This window comes from Hydra vulgaris, chromosome 15 (genome assembly GCF_038396675.1).
Source record: "Hydra vulgaris chromosome 15, alternate assembly HydraT2T_AEP".
NCBI classification, from domain to species: Eukaryota; Metazoa; Cnidaria; class Hydrozoa; order Anthoathecata; family Hydridae; genus Hydra; species Hydra vulgaris.
This window is the reverse complement of record NC_088934.1, coordinates 26,647,842-26,657,500: the sequence shown is the minus strand read 5'-3', so window position 1 is coordinate 26,657,500 and position 9,659 is coordinate 26,647,842. Positions and strand designations below refer to the sequence as shown.

Below are 9,659 nucleotides of genomic sequence, written 5' to 3'. Positions count from 1 at the left end.
TTTTCTGCAAGAAAGAGGAAAGAAAAAAAAAGAAAAAACGTTTTGAAAACATTAATATATTAGTCTTTGTTTTCTTCTCATCTTGAAGATTGTATTGTTTGGTGTCACTAAAAGCAGATTTTCATCAACAAAATTTTACTGAATCACACGATTAGTTTATAACATGCATTAGAATAATGATAATTTCATCAACAAGATCTGATAACCAAACAAAATTTTCCTTACTAAAAACTTGTAAATTTTTATGATTGACTTTTTGTATTTCAAAATAAATGCAAAAACATTAATGCATAAACATTGCACCAGAAACACAAAAAATAAATGAAATACATAAACATTGCACCGGAAGCACAAAAAAACAAATGAAATACATAAACATTGCACCAGAAACACAAAAAAATACATATACATTGCACCAGAAATGAAATACATAAACATTGTACCAGAAAATGAAGTACATAAACGTTGCACCAGAAACACAAAATAAATGGTAAACTGTTCTTTTTTTTCAATGCAATTAAATATGGTAAGTTTTCTATAAAACATCAATGTGTTTACATTATTATTTGTGTTTCTTATTATTCTTGTTCCATCCAGTTGCAATTTTATATTATAATGATACTATTATTGGTTATTTTTATTATTATTTCTACTATTATCATTGTCATTGTTATTGTTTTTACTATTTATGTTATTAATGTTACTATTATTGTTATTATTTGTTAAATTTTTTTTTTTAGTTATTTTTTTATTTATTTATTTTTTCCCGTTTTTTTTTTTTCTTGTTTAAATAGTTTTCTTATTTTCTTTTTTTTTACTCTTTGTTTTACTGCTTTTTATATTTTTTAAATCTCGCCCTATTAACTATTAAAAAAAACCCTAGTAACTAGTACCTTTACCCTAGTAACTAATTATTAAATATTATTAACTATTAAATCTCAACTAGTTTATAACTATATGAGTGACGTCCAACCAATTTAAGTATGTTTATGATAAGTTTTGTAAATTTTATCAATATGGCTGAATTTAGAATTAAAAAAATAAAAAAGCTATAAAGTTGTCTAATTTTACCATTCAAGAAATTGAGAGGTGTTACCAAATGGTGTCAGCCTTTAATTTCTAAACTGTTGAAAATATTAGTTTCTAAGCTGTTGTACTTGAAAATCTGAAATCGCAAGTTTTACTTTGCATAATGCAGATAATTTATAATGTAATATTCAGGAAAATCAGAAATGGTGTTCCAGAGCCCATTGCTTTAATTTAAAAGGTTGACTCAACTTTAAAGGTTTTAAGTTAACATATATATATATATATATATATATATATATATATATATATATATATATATATATATATATATATATATATATATATATATTTATATATTGACATAGTTTAAATTACTTTTTTTTCCTTGAGAAAGTCAAACTTGAGACAAACTTAATGCCTCTCATTAGTATTTCTGTGCTATCAAGAATACTATCAAAGTATTTCTGTGCTATCAAGAATATTATCAAAGTATTTCTGTGCTATCAAGAACATTATCAAAATATTTCTGTGCTATTAGGAGCATTATCAAGTTTATTTCTGTGCTATCAGCAACGTTGACTCAGAATGTAGACTCAGGTCTACTTATTCTTACAATTTGCTCAAAGCTTGTCTAAAATTTATTTGAAATTTAAAATTTATTTCTAGAACTATTTTAAAACTTTTAAAATATTATGATGATATATGATAGTCCAGGATTTTCTAAGGAAATACATAAAATTCTTTTTTTATGGTTGATTTATTCTTTTAATAACATTATTGATAATAAAATTTTAGGAATATTGTTTTTATGACTTTTGTAAACTAGAAATACTGAGTTTTGTTTAATAAGTTTTTTTGTATTAGTTTAATCCTTCAGGCCTCATATATTTTGTAGTGGTTAAAATATGTCATAATTTGCACAAATTGTAGAAATATACTTGTTAGAATATAAAATTTAGAAATAAATTTCTATAAAGAAATGTAAACCAATTAAGTAAATAACAGTTGAAACTTTTAACTCAAATTATAAATACACACTGATAGAGCTGAAAAAATGCTAATGGTTCCAAGTGGAACCACTCGGTCTAAAAGGGTTAATTAAAACTCTTAAAATGGAGTTTTTTTCTTGCTTGGCTTTATTATGAATTGAGCCATATTCAACTGATTTTGAAGTGATTGATTGATTTTTGACCTGATTTTGAACTAATTTTACCAAAACCTGTCCACAAGAGATTATAAAAATTAAGTCAAAAGCTATTTTACAATAAATTTCTGAAAAATAAAAACAATGATAATAAAAGAATTACAAAAGTTATATTTATTTTTACTAAGATCTCATTAAAAATACCAAAAAAAATATTACAGTAATCAAATTCAACTGATTTTGACTGATATATGCAATCTTTATAAGCTACTTTAGTAATTTTTTCTATCTTTATCTTGCAGCACATCAATTCAGAGGTCATAAATGTCATGGTAATGCAAAAGTATTTGGTAAGCTAATAGATTCAACCTGACAAGAAAAACAAAATAAAAACCGTATCTTCTTGCATGATTTTTCAGATTTTCTAATCAAGCCCTTTATAATGTTTTATAATAAACGTCTTTTATAATGTGTTTATAATGTTCATAACTACAATTGGTGGTCAATTTATATTTATTGATATGTATTCATATGTATGTGCTGTCAGTACAAAATGCAGTTTATATATTTATAATAAATACTTTTTAATATTGTTAAAAAGGTTTTAATGTTTTTTCAAGTTTAAAAAAAATGTTAGTAGATAAATCAGAGCCATAGAAATGAAACATTTGTTTTGATAAAAACTAGGAAGAATAGGTGTTGTAGATAAATCATTGTGTGATTGACAGGTTTACAGGCTCTGACAAGATAAAAAAAAAGCCATAAAAACTAAACTTAACGGGTGATGCGGAAGTTATCGGACAAATCCTAATTTCATTATTTGAGCATAATAATTAGTTTTTGTGGTTTTATGCATAGGCATAAACGTTCTATAAAATATAAACTTTATTATTTGAAACACAATTATTTTAAATGAGGTTAAATGCAGCTGAACGAGAATCTTTTCGAAAGCGACTAAAAATGTTTTTTGTAAATAAACCTAATATAAAAAAAAAAAATCGTAAATCATTTTGAAAAGGAAGGATTTGCTCGAAGTACAATATATGATAACATAAAAAGACTTAAAACTGTTCAATCGTTTTCTGATAGAAAGCACCCTGGTCGTCTGACATCCTGGACTAGAGAAAAGAAAGCCGAACTAAAGAGACTTGTCAACAATTGAAAAGGGGTCAGTCTGAGAAAAATAGGTATTCAATTCGGTGTAAATCAATCGACAATTGGTCGTCAGTTAAAAAAAATGAATATTAAATATAGAAAACGTGAAAAGACTCCAAAATACACTATAGAACAACAAATAAAGGCAAAGAAAAGAAGCAGGAAACTAGTTAACCAACTCTATAACACAAAATCGCTTCTAGTCATCGATGACGAAAAATACTTTTGTTTTGCAGGGGACAACATGCCTGGAAATGTTGCTGGAAAATCTGGATACTACACAAACAACAAAAAGACATGCCCAGAGAGTGTTCATTTTATAGGAAAAGAGAAATTACCAAAAAAATTATTAATGTGGATAGCCATATCTGACCGTGGTATTTCCTAGCCATTGTTTCGCACTTCCAAGGCTGTAGCGATCAATTCATCAATCTATATTAATGAATGTTTAGAAAAACGACTTCTTCCATTTATTCACAAGTATCATGGAGTCTTTAACTATTTATTTTGGTCAGATTTAGCAAGTTCTCATTATTCTAAAGATTCTCTAAATTGGATGGACCAATATGTCTATTACGTTGATAAAGAATCCAATCTCCCAAATGTGCCTCAAGCACGACCAATTGAAGGTTTATGAGGGAAATTGGCAAGCTTCAACAGAGCAAGTTTTGATTGATCGCATTAAACTAAAACTACAAGAAATTGATTTAAACTTTTTAAAGTCGCATATGAAAGGCGTCATAGCAAAATTGAGATCAATTGCAGATGGTGGTGTTTTTTCATATAAAAAATAATATATTTTTATTAAAAGATAAATGCTTTATTTAAAAAAAAAATAAAAGTAGTTTGTTTTTTTATTTATAAATAAGTTATTGACGTTTTTATTTTGTCTGATAACTTCTGCATCACCCGTTATCAGAATTTATAAATGAAACTTTATATGAATAAAAGATTTCTGAAGACTTGATGAATTACTCTGCTTGAAATCTCATCAGAGTATGGGGAAGGATATCAGACATCCATGTGAACAGCAAGATAAAAATTAAAATCTCTAGAATCTCATACAATTAATGGTTCAAAAGATTTGATGAGAGTTGTATTTTCAGTATTAAAGAAGCTGCAAAAGAGGGAACAAAATATTTATTGTTGCAATATTTAATTTAGTAAATTTTAAAGTTTAATTTTCAGAGTTACTGATTCTGGTTACACAAAAGCTGAAAACTTTTTTTTCAATCTCTAATTCAAAGTTCACTAATAACACTAATCACTTTACTAATTACTCCTTGTCTTTAACCCTAGCTTGTGCTCAGTTTCTCCTTTGTGTGGTTTGAACTATGACCTCTAAGAATTTTATCTCACACTTCTTCAGACTTACTTTATCATCACACAACTTCAGTTAGCTTTACACTTACTGTAAAGCTAACTGAAGTTCCTTCAGTAATTTTTTTTATTATGGTCTTTACATGGATGTCTTTTGTCTCTCTACTGATGTCTTTTGTCTCTCCAGCTTCTTTTTCAATTTTTTTCATTGTTCTTTCTAATTTCTCTGACTTCAACCTTACTTTTATTTGGAGTCAAAAGAATATACTGTCTTTAATCATTAGCTCATGCTTTGGAAACATGAGACCAATTTTTAGTAAAGCTCCTCTAAATAGGTTTTACAAACTGTTTTATCAATGTTTGATATGAGTAATGAGAAAATAAAATAAGACTTAGGTATAAGACTTGGAATCTGTTTGTAAATAAAATAAGACTTAGGTATAAGACTTTTGGAATGTTTGAGAATCTGGCTGTAGTTCCGGTTGTGAAGATGAATTTTTTTTTAATGATCACCATAAGCTTTTTTGTCCCGCAAGCAAAAGAAACATGAGTACTCGCTGACTGTTGAGGCGAAATATTTATTGCATCTTCCTTTGTAAAAAAATAAAAAAAAAAAATTAAACATAAACATAAATAACAGTAGCATTCAAAACTTTATTAAAAAATAAATGCATAGTGAATACTTCATGTTTAAATTGAATGTAAGACATTTAGAGAGTTTTAGACAAGATTATAGACATTTTGGCATATTTTTCTATAATTTTTCTACAATTAAAATAAAAATGACAAAACAAATGTTTTGTATCTAAATAAAATAATTGATAAAAATTGATAAATAAATAACTGCAAAAACAAATGTTTTATCTTACTTCATAATATGAAAATTAAATTAAAAAAGACAAAAAGACAAAACTAATGCTCTAATTAAACTGTAAACAAAATAGTTAATAGATTTATAATAAATATATTTATTTTTAAAATAGATATATTTATAATATTTGTTTTAAAAATAAATTATATATTTATTTTTAAGATAAATTAATTTGATTTAAGTAGTTAAAAATTTGATAAAAGAAAAAAAAGCATTTGTCTGAATTAAACGAAATTGTACTTGTACTTGCCACAAAATAAATATCCTGGTTAAAATGGAGAAGACTGCATCTAAACCAAGTGATAAATATTAAATTTTAAAAAATAGTTACACCTTTTCATGAAGACTGCTAACAGAATGTTTTAGCTGGTTTCTTTCTGTGCCTTTAAAACATAAAATAATACTATTTAATTTAAAATAAGTATTCAATAAAAAACTCAAAAATAAAAATAGTTAAATGCCACGTTCTTTTTTAAAATTTTTAAGCAAATGTGGATGTTTGAGTAAAAAAAATCTGCAAACTTGAAGTTTGTTTTTCTGTCAATTTTATGCTAAACGTTTGTGTGTTTGTTGATTTGTTGAACCCTGGCTCTCATCATATGGGACAGGTGCTGTATATAATGTCTGGATATTGAAGAACTTATCTCCTTTTAGATTTTCTACTTCATAATATCAATCATACAAAAGTAACAGTCATAGTGGTGGTTCTTTGGCTCTTTATATACTCTGGTAACAGCGAAAGGCATTGCCTTCTTCTTGTAGCCCACCACTTTAGTGGTGGGCTACAAGACAGATAATAATATGTATATTGTACACAGGAAAATATGTCATTAAAAGTTGACTAATACATTTTTGAAATCGACTTAGTCGACTAACGTTGATTTATTTGAAGTATGCTCTCTATTTTTTAATAAAATATCATTTAAATCATAATGGAGCAAAACAATATGAGAGAAGGACTGCTTCAACAACTGGAAAATCTATTCCCAGACCCCAATGATTTAGATCGTTTTAAATACTTGCTATATATCAAAAAGTCATTACAATCATAATACATTGATTGTATAGATAACATATAGATTTTGGAGCTTCACAATTTAGATTTGCTCCAGGGCCCCGAGCCAGCTTGGAGCAGCCTTGTATGAAAATATTTATGAAAATCATAAGCATCGAGTAAACAAAAGAAAAAAAATTAATGAAGTACATAATCGAAAGTTTAATTAGGTATAAGTAATGCTAACATGCTCTGAATTAGATAAAACTTTTAGAGAGTAAACAAAAAACTAAGTAATAGTTATATAATATATAACTATTACCTAGTTTTTTAGTACATGATATTGTTATTAAATGAACAAACAAAAATTAAAGATTGAAAACTTAAATTGGATGAAAAGATATAAGGATTTTAAGATTTTTACTCAACTAAATCAACTTTTAGTTGATTAGTAGGAAGTCCATAGTCGATTAAAATCGACTATTCAATTTTTCTAAATTAACTAGTTTCGACTTTCGACTAGTTGACTTTAAGTCGATTTAGTTGAAGTCGATAACAACACTACTGAAAACTTTATAAATTTGAAACCGCCAATAAAACAAAAAAGTTTTTACATCTTTGGAATTAGCAGAGAAAAATATTAAAAATAAAAAATTTTAAGCAAATATTTTATAAAAATTTGTAATTATTGCAGTGTTGTTGATATTTCTATATATTTGTATCTCTTGCACTAAGTCTTCTTGTATCTTGTATCTCTTGCGCTAAGTCTTGGGTTTCTTGCACAAATCTCATGAAAACCATATGCAAACCATAAACATATGTAATCTAAGAATTTTTATTATTTACTTAATTTTATTCAAAGTTAGGTGATTTCATTTCATAGTTATGTTTAATTTTATTCTTTTTGAATAAAAAATAATAAAATTAAGATAGCTAACTAAGAAGTATATAAGTATATGTAAACCATCATGTGTCGCTTATGCACATTTACTATCAGATACACAGTACACTATCTGAGTCACCATGAGATGTAATATTAGTTCTGGGTGTGGGTTTGACAGATTTTCCTTTGAGTAATAGAGCAAGTAATAAACTATGCTTAGGTGTTTGATGTATGACAACATTGGTTTAAGTTATTTTACACTAGTCCCATTAGTTGGACAGACTCTCTTCTGATATAATGCTTGATTGGTTAGTGAGGTCAAAGATTTTCCATGCATAGGTGTTTAATCCATCTTGGGCTCTTTGATATACTATATATACTTCCCATATTGTTATGGTTTTTATTCATTCCTCACAATAGTTTATAATTTGACTATGCATTACTATATATACAAAACAGACTTACACATACCATTATATCAGTTTGCAAAATATGACTTTTTATTGCAATCTCCTTACTCCTAACTTCATTATTTACCTCTTGTAATTCTTTGAATTAAATTCTGTTGTCATATTGGGTTCTTGTTTTTTGCTGATTTTTCTAATGACTTTATTTCTATTCTAAACAAGTTCCAAAAAATGTATTTTCAATACAGTTGGATCCTAGCTACCAAACTTGAACCTTTAAATCTATATCTTTATCCCATCATTCTAAAGTTGTATCTTTTTCTTTTCCACAAATAAAATCATGGTTGCTTCTCAAACAACCTATCATCTATTGTTTCATCAACTAAAGTTCATTAATGCATAACTTGTCATTCAGGAATTCTCTCTTTTTTTTCAGGTTTTCTAACTTATACAATTTAGTCTTTTTTCAGCCATTTTCTTGCTCTTTTACAATAATCTTTGTTACCTGTTACTCCCAACTTAAAGGGATCTCAAACCTCCGAGACATATTGTGTTCATATTAAAGAGAAAGATAAAAAAAATGTTCGGGCTAAATTTTTTGGATTAAAACAAATGAATAAATGCATACTAAGAAAAACTAATTTTTTTATTTTAGTCGAAGCTTGTCTTCTCCATTTTGTTGTAGGTCAAAAAGTCAGCATAATATACTCCGCAATCTACAGACTTGATAATTTATTCAAGCGCGTTTTATTCCTAAGAGTTTTAGTACATGATGTCATTGAATTTTTTGTTTGTTTACATAATTGTTCTTTTACACAAACAAAGAAAATCAATGGCGTCATGTACTAAAACTTAAAAAGGTAAAGTAGTTTTGTCGTTAAGATTATAGTTTCGTTTGCTTCCCTCAGATTTATATTATTATTTTCTTGAATAAATTCAAAGAATCTACAATAGTAAAACAAAAGATTTAAAAAGAAAATTGTAGTTGCTGTCTTCAACTTCACAAAATTAATTGATTTAAACAAAATTAAAAGAACTAAAATCTCAATTTAACTGCTAGGTCTGTCAATTAGTTAGTTTATTAGAGTTTATCAAAAAAATCTTGTTTAAATTTAAGTTTTAAATTTAAGTATGTTAAATTAGATTAGAATAAAGATTCATTTTAAATGCTTTCAGAGCTTTTTTATTATTAAGGGTGTTGCAGAAAGTTCACCTGATGGAACAAAAGTGTAGTCTTCGGGCCATTTAAGAACTTTATGTTGAAGATGATGTTAAAAGCATCTTGAAAACAGCAATTCAAGAGCATTTAAGTTTACAAAAATGTTTTTAATTTATTTTTAATCATTAATTGTCATTTTCTCCAAAAATAAGTCACTAAAGTTATTTTGGAATAATGCTATTAATGAATTTTAGAAACACCAGTTTATGACTGAAATGTGCAACTTAGTAAAGTATCTCAAAAATAATTACCTAATTCACTCGGAATAAAAAATTCACAATACAGAAGCACTTCTAGTTTTGTTAGAAAACAGAAATCTATTGGTGTTCTATGGATGTCTTCTATTGATGTTCTATGGGTGTCATCTATTGGTGTTCTAAGTAAACAAACCTCTAAACCTGTAGTCAAAAGCATAAACAACCATGTGGTATGTAATGTCAAAACTTAATAAATAAAACAGAAAAATTGATTAAAATGTCACATATTCAAGTATGAGGGTTTAAATATTCAACAGTAAAAATATTCTCTGTTCTTTATTTTACTTATTAAAATTATTCATGAATATATCTGTTACATTTATCATTGTATACCCCAATGTGTATACAAAAAATATTCATATATTATGTTTATTGTTGCA

At 26.5% G+C, this 9,659-nt stretch overlaps 1 protein-coding gene across 2 annotated transcripts in view; it reads left to right on the top strand.

The window, feature by feature from the left end:
• The window catches only part of LOC100207337 (lipase maturation factor 2), a 48,611-nt gene that overhangs the window by 5,924 nt on the left and 33,028 nt on the right, over positions 1-9,659 (top strand). The window lies entirely within an intron of this gene.